The sequence below is a fragment of the Symsagittifera roscoffensis genome, chromosome 7 (genome assembly GCF_963678635.1).
Source record: "Symsagittifera roscoffensis chromosome 7, txSymRosc1.1, whole genome shotgun sequence".
NCBI classification, from domain to species: Eukaryota; Metazoa; Xenacoelomorpha; order Acoela; family Convolutidae; genus Symsagittifera; species Symsagittifera roscoffensis.
In genome coordinates this window covers 12007432-12031216 of record NC_087068.1, presented here as the reverse complement: position 1 = coordinate 12031216, position 23785 = coordinate 12007432, and the positions used below count along the sequence as shown (strand labels likewise).

Below are 23785 nucleotides of genomic sequence, written 5' to 3'. Positions count from 1 at the left end.
AACGACCTAAAGGCTTGTTCGGCCCTAATTTTGACCACAATCTAATTTAGGGCAGATTATTGGAAATTACGTAGAGACCAATATAGAAGCATTTAGGCGCGTGGGCTTAAAGTTTTATGATTTACAACGAAGACTTGCAGGGAAGAGTTTTATGGACGTCGTAAATCAAAACCAAGCAAAGCCGTAATACTCACAGCTATAAAAGTTTAAACTTTGTCTTGATGCCCCCCACCCCTTTCACTAACCCCTCCCCTTATTGTCATCGGCTAATTATTTAAAAAACATAGAAACATATAAAAAGATTGATGCATGAAAAAAAATCTGGTTTTTTTGTGAAAACAGAAAAAAACTTTTAAAAATTAGCATATGCGTTTTCTGTGTTTTCGATCAAATGCATTAAAATGCAAACCCTTCTGCCACTGATTTTAGCAAACGGTCTCACAATAGTTTCACGAAACTTACGATAGTTTGCCACACTCTTGATAGCACGCTTACAAAAATGCTTCTAACTACCTACGATTGGTGTTTTTTTTTCTACAGAAGACCACTCGATAGGCAGTGAACTGGCCTTTTTGGTGTTCTTCCAAGATGAATTTTTTGAGTTGTGTAAATAATAAGCGATTCTGTCCCCTTCTGATTTTTATTATTCTAATTTATTACTATCTTATCTTGTATATTATCTTATATTATCTTATATATCTTATTATATTAAATACCAGTCCTATTGCGCTATGGACGCAACGTTTTAGTTTTTTCTGTCGAGCACAACGTTTAAGAAGGCTTAGATCAGAACGTTTAAGAATCATTCAGAGCAACCACCGAGCGTAGTGTTTAAGAGGCCTTTAGGCAAGAACTTTCTAGAACTTTCAATTATTTAAAGTCTTTAAACAAGTTGAACTCGATTAATTAGCTTGCTTAGAAAACTCAAACCATTTCGCGTCTGGATTCGCTCTAAGAAACAACTGCAAACTTTTCAAAATTCATTGCTCGAATAGCTTGCTTACAAAACCATGTTATTTCGTTATTTAAAACCTTCAATTTTTTATTTCCTCAAACTTTTTATGTTTAAATTTTTCATAACTTGAAAAGCATGCTTTTCAAGTTATGAAAAATTTAAAATTGTTTGCTTTAAATTAAAAATTGGTCTGCGAATTGGTCTGCGAAGTAATTTAAAATGTTTTCAATTTGTTGCTCAAAAGCCTTGTTTAGAAATGCGTTTTTGCGAACCGATTTGATCTTTGGAGCAACTTGAAAAACTTCTCAAAAAGTGTTATAGCTGGAATAATTAGCTTATAAAAACTTGATTTTTTCGCATACAGAATCGCAGTATAAAATAATTTGAAAGGGTTCCAAATTTCATCGCTTTAATGGCTTCAATAGAACAATGAATTTTTCTTGCCATCTATATATTGCAAAGTTTCTTAGCTCGAGTAGCTCGCTTAGAAAAACTTGAAATTTCCGAAAAACGATTCGATGCAAGCGCTGAATTTTAACCAAATAATAACAAACCTAATTTACGAACCAACAAATTTATTTAGTTCTAATTTGTGGCCCTTTGATGCCTCTTTTGATTTTTTGTACTTTTTCTGCTGAAACTCAAAAACACACAATCCATGTTCAATTCGTGCTCAAAATATATATCAATGTGCAATAAAAATCTTTTCACTTTTTTGGATCAACCAGGAAAATTTAATCACAATCACGTACACGCACGTATCTACACGCTCGCATACTCACAAACAAAAGCACGCGCGAGCGCAGTTCACACACAAATGGCAGATCTAGAGAGGGGGAGAGAGTGCCCTAGTCGATCAAGGGAATTTATCTTGCAAGATCTTGCAAGAACCTTGCAAGATTCTTTTAAAGAAGATGCATCTCTTTAAAGATCTTGCAAGATTCTTGCAAGATCTTGCAAAACAACCTCCTTTAAAGATATTCTTAATTCTAGCAAGATCTTTGAAGACATGATTTGTTTTGTGAAAAAGAAATTTAACACAAGAAGACTATTATATTTTTTACCAGTAGGCATTTTACCTGGTAACAAGTAGAAATATTTAAATACTTGAACAATCAGCTTTAAAAAGAAAAATACCACCGCATAATAAGTTGAACATAATTATTTATCGGATTCATATGAACACAACATACAAAATATCTCTGTGAACTCAACATACAAATACTTATTGACTCTATTCATCAATTTTTTGACAAAAAAATTGAAGTTTAACCGCTAGAGTTGGAAAAATAGATATAAATTTTCAATAAAAACCAAATGCATAAATTATAACGACTTCCTGAAACTATTTACTTTACAAAAAATGAAAAAGCAAAATATATATATGAAAACTTTTAAAATTTGTTTAACCTATTTTTCTTTCCAATCTTAAACTCAGAATTTTTTGTGACCGTAGTCAAACTGGATCTCTATAGTTTTTTTTGGCGCTCAGAATAAGTTCTGTGAAAAATTTCATAGTTGGTTATCTCGAAATATCTTGCAAGAATTTTGCAAGATTCTAGCAAGATCACCTCACTCTTGCAAGATCTTGTAACATAACCTCTATTTGCAAGAATTTATTACCCCTCATTTACAAGAGTCTTGCAAGATCTAGTAAGATAACCCTCTTTGATCGACTAGGTTGAGGTTGTGCGATAAAACTGTCAAAGAATGAAAGATGTAATTTCAATGAAACAACTCGCTATCATAACGAGTCTGCTCGTATCAGGGCAAAGCCCTGAATGTTTTTACTTTCTTTTAAGGTCTAAGGAGCAGTAACTACATGAAAAAAACTAAATGAAATAAAAAAAAGAATTTTTTTCTAGATTGAGTTTTTTTTGTAATAATCATCCCCCACGCGCCATATAAAGTACAAAAAGATAAATTTTGCTCTTAGTGACAAATCAGTTACGGCAAAGAAGCTTCCTTCAACCAATTTGGAATGATTTCTAAGACGGATTAAATTTCCGTTTACGGGTTAACAGCGCGAAATATATCGCACGCTAATAATCCCAACTTGTCCGAAACGGCAATCTTTAAACCCCCATAACCTTACAAAAAAGATCACAGGTTTAATACTTTTTCATATTTAAGCTCATGACAACAGTAATTTTTTAATAATATTGAAATTTACGTCAAAAAATGGTCAGTTAAAATAAAACGAAGTTTTTTTAAAGAAAAAAATCATAACGAGCACAAATTTTTCGTTACTTCCGTTACAAAAGTCGGAATAACAATACAAGACCACTTGTATATCAGAGCGAAATCAAGAATGTTTTTTTTTTCCTTTTTATCTAGGTTGTGCAAAGGATGACTTAATTACAAAGCGAAAAATTGCTTTTGTTTCATAAAAGGTGCGTTTAGTGTCTCGTATTGATCTGATAGGTCTAAATTGCTGGCCTTATTTCAATTTGGAACGCATTACGCGTGTTATATGAACGCAATTTACCGCTTGGTAAGTATCCCATTTTGGCCAATTTTGCAAGTTTCAAACCACCATATTTTTTTTATACATGATCACAAGTAAAATATTTTTTTGAATGTGAGCTGAAGACATCAAAATCTTTCGGATGCTATACAAAATTCTGCCAAAAACACTTTTTAAAAAAAATCGGAAATTGATCAAATAAAAAACAACACCAATCATAGTTTTGCCGCAATTTCTTCGAGTAAAAAACTAATTTGCGCAGTGATAATAAAAAATTTGATTAGATGGTTAAATTTCAATCAATAATTTTATTTAGAAGTCAAAAGTAGGTACTTTTTTTAAATGGTTGGCATTTCAAAACTATTGAAATCGTCTTAAGCAAATCTATAAAGTGTGTATTCGTATGAAAAATTCCAAAAATATAACATATAAAACTTGAGAATAAAAAAAGACGATCAATGTATAGACAGTATCTGATGTACTCTGTTGTTGAAATTTTGTAACGTTAGTAGCGCAAGTAACTGCCGAAGGAAATGATCTTACCCAAATAAAGCTAATTAATTTTCCAAATGTAATTTCAGTATTCCAATTTAATTTGGGCTAAACACATTCTTTGTCGGCGCAACCATAACCATCTAGTGAAAATATGTATTCGGAAAACCTAAACAGATGCTCAATTTATGTTGCGGCTATTTATAAAATTCAATTATCAAATTCCGTGTTTTTTGAACACCTCGTCAAAATCTATTTCGCTCAAACGAATTGACTTGAGAAATGCTCTTGTCTGAATTCTAAAAAAAATACAATTTAGAACAAAATAATCAAGAAAAAAATAGATGGCGGTAACGCTCTTTGAATTTCAGGACTATTTTATGATGGACAAAGTAAAAACTTTAATCGAAAAAACAAGATCCATAGCTGATTTTTCCGCGGGGAAATCTAAAAGTTATGCTCTTATCTTCGAAACTAGAAGTGGCTCAATTTTTTCCGCGGCAGTTTACTTTTTTTAATTAGAACGCGTAATTTACCTTGTTTTTAATAAATGAAATTGACTTGATCTTAAAATGAAATCAAAAGTCCGACCGGAAAATCATTATTTGGTGTGAAAATTTGACTGTTTCCTAAAAAAACACAAAAAAACCAATTTAACCCTTAATAGGTGTTTTCACTACAGTCATTGACAAGAAGAAAAAGGTATCTTTATGAAGTTATTAAATCATTATTACTATCATTAATAAAACATGAATAATTTTGATTTTGTCTGAAACGTACATGTCTGAAACGTAATGACAATTTATAATGATGAACTCTGAAATGATGAACTCTGAAAGTCGGAAGTAAGAGCGAAGGATTCAAAACATCGACGAGCGAAGCGCGCACCCGTGTCATGTAAACCTGCACTCAAAGTCATTACGTACTAATTATTGATTAATCTGTTTATTTAGATGAAAATTACATCCTGCGTTTTGACTTAAGCTCATCACGTTTTTTTCTCTACAAACTTAAACCAACAAACCCGCTTAGCAATCAAAGAAATGGGGATCGATGCCCGTACACAGTCAACGTTTTGATCTCAGAAAAAATCACCCACGCATATATATTTCTTACCTTCTTCACAAGTTGGAACAACAAATGAATTGTGAAAAGACGGTTTCGAAGTGTTAATTAAATTCCGTTTGTTAAGCAACCGTATTTCATAAAGTAAGTCGGAGACAATCCGAAGGTGACAGACACTCCGAAGGTTAAATACCGGTTAGCGCCAGACAGATGATTAAAATAGATAACACAACTCGAATTGAAACATGAACTAAATTTAGATACTATGACATTTCCCTCCTTGTAATAAATAATACTCAATTCCAATATCCAACGTATCTATGTTAGCAGTAAACAATAGGGTTAATAACAAGGTTTTTCAAATCAACTACAGTTTTGTTAGAACACAAATTCTTGAGTTTTAGCTGTTATGCAGCATGCCCTCTCCCTGGACTTCCCCATTTCTTTAGCAAAGTTTTATAGACTGTTCGAACTCAATTTTTCCTTTTTCTTTTCTTCATTCCTTTCCTTCGACTGTTCCGGCTTTGTCCGTTTTTCTAATGTTGTCAATCATGACCCCCCCCCCCATCTTGGTCACTGCTGTCCGTTTTCTGCCCGACCGTCTTGAGCTTGTGTCGTCCAGTGAGCTAGCCGAATCCTGGCTTGAATAGGAAACAAGTCGTTGTTTCCGGCCCCGTTTCTTTCCCCCGGTTACTGTGATCTGCTCTGGTTCGCGCTCCGTTTCTTGTGGTTCGGATCCTTCGGTATTCGTTCTCCCCTGGTCATTCCCGATTCCTGTTTCGCCGCCTGCCAACGTATCTTCCTTTTCCGTCTCCTTATTGCTGGTACGAACTCCGATGACTTCTAGTTGCACTGGTCCCCCACTAGATGTTCCTTGTCCATCTTCCACATTGATGTCTTGACCGCTTGTTTGTTTCGCCCCTCGTTTGGATGTGCTCAACGGTAAATAGTCGTCCGATTCGGAGTCTGAATTTTCTGCTGATTCCAAAATTTGGAATTTCGATCCCTTTCCCGTGATGGTGTGATGACTTCCCTTGGTGCCTTTTGAGCTTCCTGGCTGACTTCCACTCTGTTGTAGCTTCCGTTTCAGATCCCACGGCGTTGGTGGTGCAGTTAATTTTCCTCCCGGCATCCGCTTTTTCGGAAATTTCGCTTTCCTGAGCGCTACTCCTGATTTCCTAAGCACCGCACCATTACTCATTTTAATAGTGTGTTCAGTTTGATCAACTATTTTGGATTTTAATAGTCTATACCTATTCATATTACGCTCCCCGGTCCTCTGCATGACCACTGCCGGTGGTATCTCCACAGGGTCGTTTGATGACCGTGTTATTCCGGGCTCATTGTCCTGATTAGCTGCTTGTTCATCGGTTAATCTTAGCGGTCCCCGTCTGTTTTTCCGGTCGTATTCAGTATCCGATCGGATTCCACAATTAGTGTCCATCGGCTTCGGCATCGTTTGAGCAATCGGGTCTCGTTCATCTAAACATTCATATTTCGATCGTATTACATTTTCCCAATTTAGATTTCGTAACGTAGGTTTTTTAGTCAAGTTTCTGAGAACCGTATTGGCTTCCCGGCCGTGGTGCGCTTCGAACGGTGTTATTTTAAGGGATGCATTTTTCACAAATCTTAGGGCTCCGAGGGCTCTTTCCACCATTCGATCCAAGGGTTCCGGCTTGTCCTCTTGTGCATACGTCAGCACTGAATTTTTGATGCTACCAATCGTGCGCTCAACACATCCTGTTGCCCTATGGTCATTAACTGGCGAAGTGAGGACTTCAATTCCTTGCTCATTGCAGAACGTTTTAACTTCCTTAGACATAAAGTTTGTTCCCTGGTCAACTCTAATTTGGCGCGGAACTCCATGGGCAGTAATGTACATTGTTAAAAATTTGATAATTTTATCCGAGCGGTTCGAATTACAGACCATAGCTGATGGCCATCGTGAGAACCGGTCCACCGCCACCAAAACATACTTCTTAGATTCCTTCAAATAGTTAATGGGTCCCCAAAAATCTAATTGGATTGATTCATTCGGTTCTTTTGGTTCAGGTATTTTCCCTATATCATCCTTCGAACACATGTTTTTCAAGTTCTTACCCGCTAATGTGCATTCCGGACAATTCCCAGCAATAGTTGCTAAACTACGAAACATGTATGGGTACCAGATGTCCTTAGCTGCGTCGATCATACTGGATTTTCCGTGGTGATAGTAATGAAGTCTGTTTACCACCGCCGTCTGCAATGTATTCGGAATCACTAGCCTTTCGTCCATCCACAGGCATCCGTCTCTTACGTGGAAATCCTGAGTATACTGTGCAAAGTACTTACTCATTGCTTCAATCTTCGAGTGTAACTGAGGGTCTTTACATTTAATTAACTCGATAATGGCTTGTAACTGTGGATCAGATTGATATTGTGATTCTATAAATCGAAGATTAAATAATTCGGGAAGAGCGGAATGTTTACTGACTATTTTACAATTTCTTGGAATAATAGACATAACTTTGTTTTCCGGATTAACCGGCGGATAACTTTCACCAGGGTAAACCGACGGAATAGAAATGATGGTGTTTGTTTTAGTGCTCCGGACTTCTGTTGTTATCGCCTGTATATCTACGTCAATCTCCTCAATTTCATCACTACTGCTAATGCTAGTGTGTCGTTCCAATAATTTCTTGATCTTCCTTTCCATGATTAAATTGCTTGAATTGTTATTGTTTATTAACGAATTTAAAGATTTAGAGTAACCAACGTTAGCTTCAATAATAATCCCAACTGAATTTTCGCTAAACTCAGTTGACCTGCCGGAAATGCAATTCGTCGCTCTGTGATTGGTCCATTTTCCGTCGCATGATCGCTCGCCCTCTACCGGTCGTTTTCTATTCGATATATTACAAACGCGTTTATTTTTAGTAACCGATGGAGACTCGAGTCTATTTTTGGAGAAAGTTCTATTTCTAAATCCGAGGGCGGATCTAATTCTACTAATTTTCGCCACCGTAAACATACTATCGTAGGTGCTAATTGGTTGAGGGTCTAAGCTCGGGTGCCTTGAGAGATAATCCGCGAGTCCTATTTTTGCTCCGGGTTTATGTTCCACTTGAAAATCGAACGGTATAAGGCGATCTAACCATCTTGTTAATCTGCTGAACATTGTTTTGTTCTTTTTATTGTTCCCATTTAGCAATGACACTAGTGCCTTGTGATCCGTAACTATTAAAAATTTCCTTCCCAGCACATAATTGCGGAAATATTCGGCCCCCCACACAACTGCTAACATTTCCAATTCATTCGTTGAGTAATTCTTCTCTGCTGCGTTTAGATACCGGGATGCGAATGATATCGGCCGCCAACCGTCGGCATTTAGTTGCTCAAGAACCGCTCCGAGCCCATTATGACTAGCGTCACATACAATTCTTGTGTCCCGGTGTATATCAAAATGCCGAAGTTCTACTATATTGGCCACTTGCTTTTTCAGGCTCTCGAATGATATTTGACATTCCTCGCTCCAGATGTAATCGTTTTTCCGTCTTAATAATGGGCGTAGTGACGCTGATGATTCCGCGAGCGCCGGAAGATATTTGTGCAAGCTGTGAATGGAGCCCATGAATGATTTAGGTTGTGACACCGTTTTTGGCGCTTTCAGCGATTCGATCGGTTCCGTTTTTCGGACAAGCGGTGTTATCCCCGTACGGGTTATTTTGTGCGCCAACCACTCACATTCCCCCCGCGCAAATTGGCATTTTGTGAGTTTAAGTGACATATTCTCGCGATCCAGCTTCCGCAAAATTTTCTCGACTGTTGAGATATGCTCGATCTCCGTGCCTTTGGTGACCACCAATATGTCATCAATAAATGCATGTGCCTGCGGAAATTCCGGAAGAATCGTATCCATTACTCGTTGAAATTCCGCCGGCATGGTAGTAAGACCGTAGAACCCCGTACGAAATCGATACGTACCCGTTGATTTTCCTCCCACTAGCGAAAAATTGCATTGAACGCTCGTTTCCGGACTAAGTGGTAATTGACCGTACGCGTACGTAAGATCCATAGTAGAAAAATATACATCCCCTGGTTTCCGTTCGCTTATCGTTTGTCCTACCGTATCCATAAGTTCCTCAATATTTGGCATTTGGTATTTGTTTTTGTGGACTTGCTTGTTCAACTCCCGTGATTCTAGCGCTAATTTTACCGATCCGTCCTTTTTCACCGTTATTACAATCGGAGAAACAAAATATTTATCCGAGCATTCAGTCAGTTTTTCAATGTGTCCTTGTCGCAAAAGTTTATCAATTTCCTTATCAACCTTTTCTTGCAATGTGATTGGCACCCTACGTCCTTTCTGTTGAATTGGTGTTAACTTTTCAAAAAAATCCGCGTGTACCTTATAATTCTTAATTTTCCCGACTCTGTTAAAAAGGTTTTCAAACTGCTTACTGAAATAAATCTGCCAGTTGTCTAGTGAGTCCTCCACGTCCGTCGCTTCAGCTGTGGCTTGGTCGCTCTTTACCGACATCACATTTCCCTCCGGTGCCTTCTGCACAATCTGTAATCCAAGATTTGGCATTAGGTCTCTTCCAATAATTGATGGTCTGCTTCCTCCAATCACTCTGATGTTTGCGTTGGTCACCCATCCGTTCGTTTCCAGCAGTACGTCCATCGTTCCTAGTAGTCGTAGGGAGTTGTTTCCGTAATCCCTGAACTCCTCGTCCTCCGGTGCTGGTGCCTTCACCTTGACGCCTGCGGTACCCAACGTTCGTTTTAATTCTCCAATAGTGAATATCGAAATCGGTGATCCACTGTCTATCCAAACGTTCGTTTGTTTTCCATTTACTTTAATCGGCAGTCGTGCACCGGCCACTTTTAGCTCGGTTTCCGTCCGAGATCTGATTGCCATGACAACATAATCTCCTGAGCTATCCGAGTCCCACGATCGCTGCTTCTTGGCCGGTGTATTGACCCAGCCGACGGAATTCTCATGCTGAGAATATGTATCCTCCGCGTCACCTATTTCGGTAGTTCCCATCTCTTCCTGATTTTGGATCAGTCCCACTGCCGGTCTTCCCTGATTATTTCGCTTCCCCCTACAAGTCCTCTCGTAGTGTCCCGTCTTTCTGCAGAAATTGCACGTTGCATTTTTCGCTGGACACGTTGTGAGATGTTCCGGAGTAAAATTTGGTTGGTCACAGTTATAGCATCTTCTGAGACCACCCCCTCTCATTCCTGCTCGCCCCCTGAATGATCCACGGCCCCGCAATCTGTTGTTTCTGTAACCTCCTCGAATGGCCCCCACTGGTTCCGTCTTGATTTGGAATGCTCCAGCTCCACCGGTAGTGCCACTGGTTCCTCCCCCGGTTATCGATCCATATGACTTTGCATATTTATATCCGCGTTCGTATGACAGTGCAATACGGTACACCTCCTCTGGCGTCTTCGTCGGGCGGCATAACTCATTTTGGGCCTCCCTATTGTTCATGTTGACGATGAACACATCCCGCAAAATCCTGGTCTCCAATGCTCCAAAATTACTTCTAGCGGCCAACCCGCTCAACACTGAGTGGAACTGTTCTAGCGATTCTCCTATTTGTTGCTTCCGTGCCAAGAGTTGGAATGTCTCGTACGTTTCGTTTCGTTCCTTTCTAAATTCGGTTTCAATGGTATCCAAAACTCGAGAATACCTTGTTGCAGATAAGTCCAGATGTGGTTTTCTCTTATGCAGCTCATCCTGTCCTTTCTCCCCCAGACACAAGTACAAGTTGGAGATAAGCACTTGTTCCGACGCTAGGCGATTCTTCCCGTCTACCTCCTCTGGTAAATCTGTAATCTGCGCTGCAGTTAACGTACTGGCATAATAGAAATTCCTAGGATTTAAACTGTGTTTTGCCACCATCCCCCATTGAAATCGATTGAACCAAAACTCCCATAGCATTGGTGGTTCTGCAAACGTCGAGGGCCAAAACGATGTAATTCCCAGTGGGTTTTTCCCCCCACTTTGGCCTGTTGGCTGCGCCATGTGAAAAGACGGTTTCGAAGTGTTAATTAAATTCCGTTTGTTAAGCAACCGTATTTCATAAAGTAAGTCGGAGACAATAGAATAGCTGTCATCCGAAGGTGACAGACACTCCGAAGGTTAAATACCGGTTAGCGCCAGACAGATGATTAAAATAGATAACACAACTCGAATTGAAACATGAACTAAATTTAGATACTATGACAGAATATTCTATAAAAATTGTTTAAGGAAAATTGTTCACCAGATTAGATTGTAAAAAAGTGAGAGACAATTTTAAGACTCAGAGACCACTCAAAACAAATCTGTAGATCCAATCATGATTGTACCAGGTAGTAAAAACTTTCGATAAATCTAAAAACAGATGCAGTGAAGACAAAACAAGGCGATGAAGTTTTTCCACGAATTAACTCATTTTGCTGTTTTGAGAAAAAAGGATATGAAGTCAAGTTGAAAATTCAGGTTTTTGCTTTAAAGGGAAGCTCTGTCTTACTTTTTTTTCAGCTGGAGATGATATTGTCAAAGCAGTTTCTCACAGCAACAGCGTGTATGGCAGCATTACAATGAAAGTTTTAAAAATGAATTAAACTTTGTGAACCAGGCGTTTCAATTCACAATGTAATTTTTTAATTAAAAAATGTTAAAATAAAATAAAGTGAAAATTGCTTCAAGTAATTGAGAGCCAATAACTTCAAATTCTCGTGAAATTAGAAATTTGGTTCAATGACTTACTTTTTATTCCGGTAATATAAGTACCAGCTTCCATCATCTGTTGCAGGATAAAAGTTTGTGAGAAGTGTAATTAATAAAAAGTAATGTTTTTCGCGCTGAAAGTAATCGACATGAATTGAATGAAATTTTCAAGTCAATTAGCAACTCTGTAACTGAAATTTGAGGAAAAATATATATTTCTTTCATAATCTGAATTTTTTTGATGCTCTGAGCTTAAAAAAACAAAAATGCTTCTTCATTTTTGGGCATGGCTCAAATTTATGGGGGTTTTTGAAAATGACAAACTGATCAATTCGTTTTAATGGTTTCGCTCGAAATTTCCAATTTTCTTTTAAGCGTTGGCGACTAGTTAAGGTGGCTCAGAAATCATTCCATCTTGAATTGGGACGAGATAATTGATCCCAATGGTAAAATAAAAAAAAATCATCATTTGGCTTTGACTTGAAAATGAGGGAAGATTTTACAAAATATCTTGTGAAATTTTTTTTCAAATCTTCACCAAATACTTCTTCAGTTATGCTGAATAGAATCCGGAATATCGATGTTCTCCCTGATACGAGCAGTCTTGTTTTAGTTTTGGGGTGCTTTGAATTTGTGATAGGTAAGGGTAAATGTGAAAAGCGTCCAAAAAGACCCAACTACTTGAAAACTTTTGGCTTTACGGCCGTTATGACTCGCTACAATGACATATGCAAGTGCTTTATTTTAAAACTGAAGCTTGAATTTAAGACATAGGTGGATCTCACTGGAAACTTAATTACCCACCTATTTGTTGATAAAAGACTGTAGAATGGAGTAACATCAGGAAACAAGACTGCTCGTATCAGGGCGAGGCCCCGAATGCTCCGACTGCCTCTTGAGGTCTATGGAGCAGTAATAACATGAAAAAATTGAATGTAAAAAAAAATAAAATAACTTTTTTTAATTTTAGATTTTTGCAAAAATCATCCCCCATACGCCATATAGAGTAAAAAGTGATAGATTTTGCTCCTCGTAACAACTCAATTGTGGCAAATAAGTTTCCTTCTACCAATTCGGAACGATTTCTAAGACGGATTAAATCTCCGCTTACGCGTTAAAAGCGCGAAATATATCGCGCGTTAATTGTACCAAATTTGGCCAAAATTGCTGTCTTTAAACCCCCATAATTTTGAAAAAAGGATCAAAGGTGAAATATTTTTTCAAATTTAAGCTCAGGACAACAATATCTTTTGAATGATGTAGAAAATCCCATCAAAAATGGCTAGTTAAAAAGTCGAACCCACCCCGAGCACAAGTATTCCTTTACTTTTGGCAGGAAAATTGGAACAAAAAAACTCCATAGTAAAATTTTGACTAAACAATTAATTCATGATGGCAAAGTTTTTAACTTTGGACATTGTATTTGTTATATTTGTTATTTGCTATTGCGAGAAGAGCGCAATAAATAAGTAAGCTCGAACAACTCTTTTTTTCCTAAAAATTTATTTTGCAAAGCTCTGATCTAAAACTTTTGATTTGGGCCCATACATTTAACCGATATAATGAGTAGTGACACAAACTAAAGTTTACCTTTTTTTTGTTTAATTTCAATGCTTACCATAAACAGTGCTAATTTTAGTTACCAGGAAAAAATCAATCGGAAAAAATGATGAGATAAGTTTTGCTTAGAGTTTTACCATAAACAAATCAGAGGCCCAAAAATTTAACCGGAAAAAAGAATAATTGGCACCTTTTAATCAATGAAAAATGACGCTAAAACTATCAGTTAATTTACTGTCAAAATTATATCAAAATGAGCCGCTCATCTACCTCAACAAAATAAAGAAAAGTAAAAACTCAAAAAAAATAAGCAAACAGTTTGAAAATTGTTTTTTGAAGAGCAAGTGGCTTTATAGACAGGGGCGGATCTAGGGTTTTCTCGAAGGGGGTGCAGATTTTTTTAAAAAAATTTCGAAAATTTTGTCGGCTTTTTTTAGGTCGACCAAATTGATTTTCCGAGCTCTCTTAAAGCATTAAAAAGATCCTGTTTTGGTATAATTTTCCACGCCGCAGGAAAAATTTCGCAGAAAACAGGTTGAAAGAAAAACCCAAGCTCGTCCCCAGAAATTAGTATATTTGGCTTTAGAAAAACTTTTGGGTCCGTTAACCAAAAATGGATATCCCAAAATAGTACAATGGGGGACCTTTGGGTAGGCAGGAGGTCAAATACCTGAGGGGGGGGGCTCATTCTATCCGGCTTTGTTGCCGACCAAACAGAAAGAAAGTGAAATGAAAAAAAGCAGATTGTGAAAAGCAGAGTTATTCGAGGCTTTTTTTGCAGCCGTCATTATTTGAATCTAGCTAAAAAATAAAAAAAGTTGCCCCAATATCACGATAAAAAAACGGATTTCGTTGGATTAGAAAATAATAAAACACATCAAATGATGTCCAAAAAAATGTCGAGTAAAAAAGCTTTGCCTTAGAATCAAGAATAGGAAAAACTCTTTGTATCGATGAATTTCTTGATGACTTTATAGAAATGAAAGCCACACCACATTTTGTCTGCCAAAAATTCAATACCAGAAGCTCAACGCAATGCAAAAAAGTCGCCGAAGAAAAAACAGAACAAGACTACTCGTATCAGGGCGAGACCCTAAGTGTTTCGAATGCCTTTTAAGGTCTATGTAGCAGTAATAATTAAAAGTAAAAAATTGAAATTATTTTTTTTTCAATTTAAGTTTTTTGCAAAATTCATCCCCCACACGCCATATAAAGTACAAAGTGATAGATTTCGCTCCGAGTATTAAATCAATTATGGCAAATAGGCTTCCTTCTAACAATTTGGAAGGCTTTCTAAGACGGGTTGAATCTCCGCTTACGCGTTAATAGTGCGAAATACATCGCGCGTTAATTATCCCAAATAGGCCAAAATGGCCATCTTTAAACCCACATAACTTTACGAAAAACGGTCAAAGGTAAAACTTCTTTTCAAGTTTAAGCTCAGGACAACAATATTTTTTGAATGATATCAAAAATATTCCGTCAAAAACTGCTAGTTAAAAAGTCGAAATTTGTTTGAAGAAAAAACCTACCCCGAGCAAAATAAATATTCCGTTACTTTCATTACAAAAGTAGAGGAAAAGCAACTGTCAAAAGACAGTTAGTTAGCAGATCGATCACAAACAGTTCCGGTTCCAGTCAAATAAATAAAATATCGTTTTTTTCCAGGCGGTTGATTTCATTTAAATTGTGTCCAGCTTGTTGTTGGGCAACTAAATTAACATTCTCCTGTCAGTCGGAACTAATAGCCACAACAAAAGAAAAAAATCTCAGTTTGAACTGAAGCTACAGAAAGAAGAGAAGCCTCAGGCTTTAGAATTGAGAATTAGAAAAAAAACTCAGTTCAAATCCATTTTCCCTTCTTCAAATTCATTTAACTTGAAAGGCCGTCTCAGACTAAGTGAAATGTCGGCCGAATATTCGTTTTTTTTTCAGTTTTCCGAATCAGAAACCCGATAGTTTTTTTTTGTAGTGCTGTGATATCGAAATTGGAAGAACAACAGAAATCAGAATCGCATGTAGCTTTTCCGGATCAATCGTAAAATCTCCAGTCCCATACCCCCCACCCCCCAACCAACCCCCCCCCCCCCCCTAAGTAGTGACCGACCGTAGAATCTCGACCTATCCGCTCCCCCTATAGCAATGTACATATTTTGAAATTCAAATTTGTTTGAAATAAGCATTTCAAGCAAAACAGAACAGATAAATTGTGGCTTCCTAATATTTAATGAGGTTACTGCAGCGGCCGGTTTAGGGGGGATAGCACACGCCCTTTTCTCAGGGATTCGACTCTGGTATTATTTTATGACATCCATTTTTGACCAACCAACCCTAAAGTTTTTCAAAATATATATCTTTGGCGACAATATATACTAATTTTGAAGTGGAGTGCTCGCCGAAAAACGCAACTTTTTTGTCACAATTTTCTAAAAAGTGCCAAAAAACTGATCTTTTGACCTGTTTTTTTTTCGAAAAATTGCCTGCGGCGTAAATTTTTTTGCAAAAATAAGGTATTTGTAGCTTTCTGGGATCGTTCGGAATATCAATTCGGTCGACTATAAAAAAAATGACAAAACTTTGAAAATCCGCGCCCTCGAGAAAATCTTAGAAACAGCCTCTGGTTTACTGTTTACTGGTGGTTTTAGGGGGTAGGGGGCGGGAGGCTAACGCTCTCACCCTTAGGGAATCGACTTACTCACCAACTTAAGGGTCCCCCCTTTGGTATTATTTTATGGCATCCATTTTAGGCGGCCAACCCTGAATTTTTTAAATATCTTTGTTTTTGAAGGGGAGCGCGCGTCAAAAAAATGCAATTTTCAGTTAATAGTTTTCAAAAAAGTTTCCAAAAAGGGCAATTTTGACCTGTTTATTAAATAATTTGCCAACAGCGCTGAATAATTAGGTCTTTATAATTTTTTGAGCTTGCTTGGTATATCAAACTAGTCGACCTATAAATCCGCCGACCCTCGCCCCCCTTCCCCTGAGAAAGTGCTAGATCCTTGATCAACCAAATTAAAATGGTTTGAGTTTTAAAAAAACAGTTAATGGGATCAAAGTAAGCTATTTTCAACTTTAATTCCTAAAAAGCCGTAATTTCTTAGCTAAATCGATAGGAGCGATCAACTATGAAGATTAAATGAGCCATAAAAACGCGATTTTAATGTCAAAGTTTTCCAGAAAGTGCCTAAAAACTACTGTTTTGGCCTTTTTTTTTTGCAGCGCAAAAAATTTGGTAAAAATGGGGTCTTTTTAGTGATTTTGGAGATTTGGGCCCATACATTTAACCGATATAATGAGTGGTGACACAAACTAAAGTTTACTTTTTTTTGTTTATTTTCACTGCTTACCATAAACACTGCTGATTTTAGTTATTCGGAAAAAAATAATCGGAAAAAATGATGACATAAGTTTTGCTGAGATTTTAAACATAAGCAATTCAGGGGCCCAAAAATTTAACCAGAAAAAGGGATAATTTTGGCTCCTTTTAATCAATGAAAAAATACGCCAAAACTATCAGTTAACTGACTGACAAAATTATGTAACGGATTATTAATGCTCGAGGTGGGTTTTTTTTTCTTCAGACAATCTTCGACTTTTGAACTAGCCATTTTTAACGGAGTTTTTTATATCATTCAAAGCTAATGTTGTTCTGAGGTTAAATTTGAAGAGATATTTTACCTATGATCCTTGTTTGTAAAGTATAGGGGATTTAAAGATTGCCATTTTGACCAATTTGGGACAATTAACGTGCGATATATTTTGCGCTTTAACGCGTGAGTGGAGATTTAATCCGTCCCAGCAACTGTTCCAAATTGGTTGTAGGAAGCTTATTTGCCCTTAATGATTTGTTACTAGGAGCGAAACCTAACAAAACCCTTAGCGTAGGGGGAAAACTTTCAAAAATTATCAACTAAAAATGTTTCACCTTTTTTTTGGAATTTTGTCCAGTTTTTTAAAGCGAAAACTTTTTCTGCAGAGTATTAAGTGCATTCAGGACTGAGAAATTTTCAGGACAGAGTCCTCGTACGACCATTTTCGTTGTTCCGACTTTTGTAACGGAAGTAACGGAATAATTGTGCTCGGGGTGGTTTTTTTTCTTCAGACAAATTACGTTTTTTTAACTAGACATTTTTGATGAATTTTAAAAATAACATTCAAACGTTATTGTTGTTTTGAAATATAATTTGATTTTTATTTATCTGTGATAATTTTTTGTAAGGAAAAGGGGAATTAAAGATTGCCATGTTGGCCAATTTGGGACAATTAACGAGTGACAAAATTCGCGGTATCAAAGCGGAAGCGAGGTTTAATCCATCTTAGAAATCGTTTCAAATTGGTTCAAGGAAGCTTATATGCCATAATTGTTTTGTTAATGGGAGAAAAATTTATCATTTTGTTCTTAATTTGACGTGTGGGGTGATGTTTTCACAAAAAATCTCAATTTTTTTTAAATTTAATTTTTCAATTTTATTTTATTACTTTTCATTTTTTCATGTTATTACTGCTCCATAGACCTTAAAAGTCGATCAGAACATTCAGTGCTTCGCCCTGATACGAGTTGTCTTGTTTCAATATCAAACCCAAATAAACTTTTGAAAATCGTGAAAATACTCATTCTTTTCGGCTTTATTGCCGATCAAACAGAGAGCAAGTGAAATAAAAAAAACAGTTTGTAAAAAACGAAAAATTTTCCGAGGCTTTTGGATTTTTTTTATAACAGCCGTCATGGCTAGAATTTTTTGTGACCTTAGTTAAAAAAGGTTGCGATAATATCACAAAAAGACGGATTTTTTTGGATTAGACCATAATAAACACACCAAATGAGGTCCAAAAACACGTCGAGGAAAAAAGTTTTGCCTTAGAATCAAGAATTGGAAAATTTCTTTGTATTGATTACTTTTAACCATGCCTTTATACAAATGAAGGCCACCACCACTTTTTATCTGCCAAAAATTCGATACGACAAACTCAACGCAATGCAAAAAATTGCTGAAAAGAAAACGGAAATATTGGAGCGAAGGGGCAATTAGAACAGCGAACGATTATTAAATACATTTTTTAGGCCTCGACTAGTGCCATTTATGCAACAGTACTCTAAAATTTGTACTTTTCTGTGAGACAAGGCAGTTCTTCATACTGCCGGCCCAAGTGAAGAACACTTGCAACGAAAACAAATTGAAATGCCAAATGGCCTCCTAACGCATCCGATTTAACGCATAATCAGTTTTGATCAAATAATTTTCATTAACTTTGATCAATTCAGAAAAATGTTGACGAATTAAACAAAATTTATGCATGACTGTTCTGTTATTAAAATTTTTATTGAGTCGATGCCCTGTCGGTTCTAGAGTTGTAGACGTCCAACGAATCCTACCCACTACTAGCAGCCAGAACTGAAATTACATATAAATAATTTCAAAAGAATTCACTTGCGTTGAATTTTGTCCACCAGTGTTGCACAAAAATACCCAAATAGCAAAAACGAGCTGTTTTTTGAATTGTTGAAGATTTGTACACTGTTGTAATTACAATTCGTCGTCTATTTTTTTTACCCGGCGAAATGATAAAATAGAATGCAAATATAGCAGCGAACTTACCAGTTATCCATGTGTGAAATAACTAATTTGCTGGATGAGGAAACTTTTTTTCATACCAATTACGATAAGTACACAACAGCTGGAAAAAACCCATGATTTGCTGTGTATCAGTATATGTAAATATGAAATAGAACAACCCTTTAGCTCTTATCATCTGAGCAATAACAAAGTATCAAAAGAACTTAGTATCCAAATTGCATTAGGAAATGAAGCCTTTTTTCATCAATCACAACTATGGGTAACTGGAATCATGCATGTGAAAAGAATAAGAATAACTGCTTGGGGCTTTTGTGTTGTTATGATTTCGTTCTGAGATTTTATGGGATAAATTGAAAAAGTCTGACAATATTATGAGGAGATTTGTTTGAGTGTTACTGCTATTACAATAAAAACAGGAAAAATAGGAAATGTTTCTTCGGCAAATTCAGAGCAAAAAATCAATTAGATGTCAATTTTGTTAACATGTGTTCAGTGGTTTGTCTTTCAAATTTTTAAGCCTGGTACAAAAAGGATTTCAGAATATCCCGGCGGGTTGTTTTAGTGTTGGAAAAGAGGGAAAAATTAAAGCCTTAAGCCAGTCAGAAAGAGGGTAAATTTAGTATAAATGATGATCAAAAAGTATATAAATACACTCGAGTTTTGTTCAGTTGTTCAACCATTCAGTTTCAACGAAAATTGAGCACTCAGAATGAAAAAAGAAAAAGACATGAGCAAATAATGAACTTGCAATTTGTTCAAATTAGATCACAAAAATTTAATTAAGTCTCCTTGTGACGATGCTTTCCTCATCTAGTGGACTCTCGTACAGGGAAAAACACGCGTAGCAATTGGATGAAATCTTGATTTTCCGAAAAAATGGGAGGACAAAAATCATGAAAATTATTGATTTTGAATTGCATATAGTAAGTTTGCATCCATCCCTATATTTAAACTACAATTTATTTTTAACAATTGTGATTATCTGATTTTTACTACTAGTGCTTCAAAAGCTTAAAATTCTTAAGATTCAAAAATCAAAGACGCGATCAATGAAAAAGAGTCAAGTAGGAAAAAAATACAGTTATTTTTGATATCTTAGGATTCGGGATAAATTAGGGATATATTAACTTTCCCTTCAGAAAATAAAAGAGCATAAATTCGCTTGTCTGAAAGGAAATCAAGCGGGAAGATGAATAGGTTACTGATGTCGCTATAAATTAGCTTTGAAACTGTCGCTTTTACTATTGGACCATACTGGTAGGGTCTTAGGCGGAATGGCAGCAGAGGGGATTGAGGAGATAGATTAATGGGGGGTTTGGGCCGATTCAGGAAAGGGAAAGTGCTTACTGATTCGAGCTGACCTAAAAAGGTTTAAAAGGATGACAAAAATAGTCTCATATATATGTGGTTAAAAATGTGGAATTTTCAATTGTTTCCTTTTGAATGTTTTAACTTTCAGAAACAGAGACAGAAAATTTATGCTTAGGGTAGTTTCTTTTATTCGGGCCAATTTTGACATTTTAATTAACTGTTTTTACCGGATTTTTTTTTCATACCATCCAGAATATATTTATGCCCTGAGCTCTAAATAAAAAAATTTATATTTCACCTGCAACCGTATTTCGTAGATTTAGGTGCTAAAAATTTGGGAAGTAAAAAGCGTGCTATTTATCAATCTTCTATTAACGTGTCGCGGAACCTTGGATGTTCTTACTGCCATCTAGCATCGATCAAAAACCTTTTGATTAAAAATTCTCCTTTGGCGTTAAATGAAGCTAAAAAAAATTATTACCTAATTTTATACCCTCACGCTATTTAAAAAACAAAACATTTTCATTTGGATCTGGTAGTTTGCCTCAAATCATACTGGATTTATTCACTTTGCCGCCATGCTGTAGTATGTCGAAATGTATTGGACTTGTATTTCGTTTCAGTATAATTAATAAGTTTAGCTTCAAAGCCCATAAACTCTCTACTAAACTATCGTTTTAAATTTGAGCCATGGGCAATAATATTTTTCAGAGCTTATTAATAAGTAAACCAGCCAAAATGAGCTAGTTAAAACAGCAAAGCTTAATTGGAGAAAAAAAAGACAGCTTAAGCACAATTATTTGGTCATTCCATACAAAAGACAGATCAAGAACAAATTCAAAACTTTCATATGATGCCTGAAAAAGCAGCAAAAAGCTTCACCCTGATACGAGCGGTCTTCTTAGTTTTTATGCGCACAATGCTTTTTGCGCCGATTGTAAGCACAGTATAGCAGGAGGTCGTTTTTGTCAATGTTTCCTTGATTGGGTTTTCGAAAATTTGAAAAACATGATGTTAAGTTTGTGCACGTTGTGGTTTTTTGGCAGCGAAGTTTAAACTTTTAACAAACTATTCTTAACGGAATTACTTTTAAAGTCTAAAAAATAAGGTTAAGAAAAGGAGGTAAATCAAAAACAAATTAAAGACAAGCTTTCCTTTGGAATGTCATTATGTCTATGGCCTAGTGATGTAACTTGAGCCGGATCTCTTTTACTAAATCCCCCCTCGGTTAGCTAGTAGAAAAATATCCCTTACATGAAATTAAATCAACGGTTGAGCATGTCAGAATTTTCAGCCTAGTAACGAATCTTCCGCTTTTGCAAAAGGGGGAATATAGTTAAAGAGATACCTTGAACCCTCCTTATAACTTTCAAACCAAATGAAAATTGATCAGACTGAGACGAGACACTTTGAATCAATCTCAGAAAACTTTTTCAATTAATTTGGAAAATCAAAAAAGAGAACGGACCATTTAGTTAAGATAAAATAATTCATGAAACTTTTAACCAAACTATTAAACTAGCTGGCGGTGAGAGTAGAAGAGACACTCAATGCCCTCAATCAGAAGAGAAAGTAAGCTGCAGCTTATAAAAAAGATACATAAAATTCGTTCAAACTACATGGAAACAAGTTTTTGATAGTTAATAATTAAAAGGTTTTTCTATGAATAACTAACAAGCCTGTCAAATTTTTTATTCACCTTTATTCCAGTACGAGTGATTTTGTTGAGCGAAGCTCTTTTTCGCTGCCCAGGGCTTTTTTGGAGTCTAAAAAAAACTTACATTGGTGCTCCATTGGTGATTTGTCTACAAAATTTAGATCTATTTTATTTATTTTGCTCAAATATCATTTTTTCAACAATTTCAGCTAATAAAAGTTCGCTTCGATTTGACTAGTTAAAACTAGCCGATTCAATTATTTTTTTCACAATTTTAATTTGGCTTATAAATAAACCAAACTCAACCTCAAATACAGAAGGTTATTTAAAGTTTTAACAATTATCTGATTTTTACTATTAGTGCTTCAAAACCTTAAAATTCTTAAGATTCAAAATCAAAGACACGATCAACGAAAAAGAGTCAGATAGGAAAAAAATGCTTACTGTTATTTTTGATATCTTAAGATTCGGGGTAAATAAAGGATATATTAGCTATCCCTTCAGAAAATAAAAGAGCATAAATTGACTTGTCTGAAAGTGAACCAAGCGGGAAGATGAATGGGTTACTGATGTCGCTACAAATTAGCTTTGAAACTGTCGATTTTACAATGGACCGAGCTGGTAGGGTCTTTGGCGGAATGGTAGCATAGGGGATTGAGGAGATAGGTTTATGGCGGTGATTTGCAGCCTCCTTCAGGAAATGGAAAGTGCTTACTGATTCGAGTTGACCTAAAAATTTCTTTAAAAGGATGGCAAAACAGTCTCGTTTATGTGGTTAAATTTTTGGAAGACTCAGTTGTTTCCCATCATGTTTTAACTTTCGAAAAAAAGAGGGAAAATTTATGCTTACTTTAGTTTTTTTTTAATGAGGCGAGTTTTGATATTTTAATGAACCGTTTTTGACGGATTTTTTGTTCATACCATTCGAAAGATTTTTATGCCCTGTGCTCTAAATAAAAAATATATATATGATTTTACCTGCTACCGTGTTTCGTAGAGCTAGGTGCTAAAACCTTGGGATGTAAAAAGCGTGCTGTTTATCATTTTTTGAACGCGTTGCAGAGCCTTGAAAGTTCTTACTACCATCTAGCATCGATCAAAAGTTTTGTGATTAAAAATTCACCTTTGGCGTTTAACGAAGCTCAAAAAAATTAAAATTTTGAATTTTAGGAAATTTTATTTCCTAATTGTACACCCTCCCGCTATTCAAAAAGCAAAATGATTTTGTTTGGATCTGGTAGATTGCCTCAAATCACACTGGATTGACTCAATTTGGCGCCATGCTGTGCTTCACATTTTGTCAATTTCATCTAATATTTGTATCAGCTGGAAGTTTTGATTGAAAATAGCTTGAACATGTTGCTTAAATTGAATACATATTATTAGCCAATCAAATTTGACCGCTTAAAATTTAGCTCAAAATATAAAAATTTTGGTTTTGGGCTGTTTTGTGCATAAGACCCTCGATTTCTTTGAATTACTGAAAAAAAATTTCCTTTCAACAGCTGTTCAAAAATTTGATCCGTATAAAAAAAACATATCGAAAGACAAAGAAGCAAAAAAGTGAATCGTGGGCTCAGGGTTCTGAAATAAGACATTCGATAATTTTATAGTAGACCTAAAAATGAACTAAATTCGGGCTTTGCAAAAAACCAAAGTCAAATGTTACTTTACCACAAAAGAACCAAGCTTACCTTCTTTTGACATAAAAGACCACACATTTAACACGCTGAGTAAAATTAACTTCAAGTCTATGTAAGTTTTGTCATATATAAAATTTTGCGAACATTTTAATTTTTATCCAGACTCACTAATTTGATGAAACATAAAAGCAAAAAATTCAAAGAGCTGCGAAAACGAACTGCAAAGTAAAATAGAACCGCGAAGCAGATTTTTGCTGTGCTGTTAATTGAAGTGGTCAAATAATTATTAATCACAGCCAGGTGGTGAAAACCGGTATCATAAGAGTAAGTAATAAAAAATAAGACCATTC

At 36.0% G+C, this 23785-nt stretch overlaps 1 protein-coding gene across 12 annotated transcripts in view; it reads right to left on the bottom strand.

Annotated features, from left to right (window-relative positions):
• LOC134851075 (glycine receptor subunit alpha-2-like) overlaps positions 1-23679 on the bottom strand; it is a 70515-nt gene extending 46836 nt beyond the window's left edge. Inside the window, exons 1-3 of one of the 12 annotated variants that reach the window (XM_063866981.1) lie at positions 19795-19809; positions 18846-19087; positions 11728-11879 (exon numbers count right to left, since the gene is read on the bottom strand). The gene's annotated coding sequence lies outside the window, so the exon portion shown is untranslated. Of the gene's footprint in view, positions 1-11727; positions 11917-14780; positions 15187-18845; positions 19573-19794; positions 19810-22236; positions 22320-23486 lie in introns of those variants that run through there. The other 11 variants (XM_063866987.1, XM_063866983.1, XM_063866979.1 and 8 more) reach the window with 11 other exon arrangements.
• Positions 23680-23785: the final 106 nt, after the last annotated feature.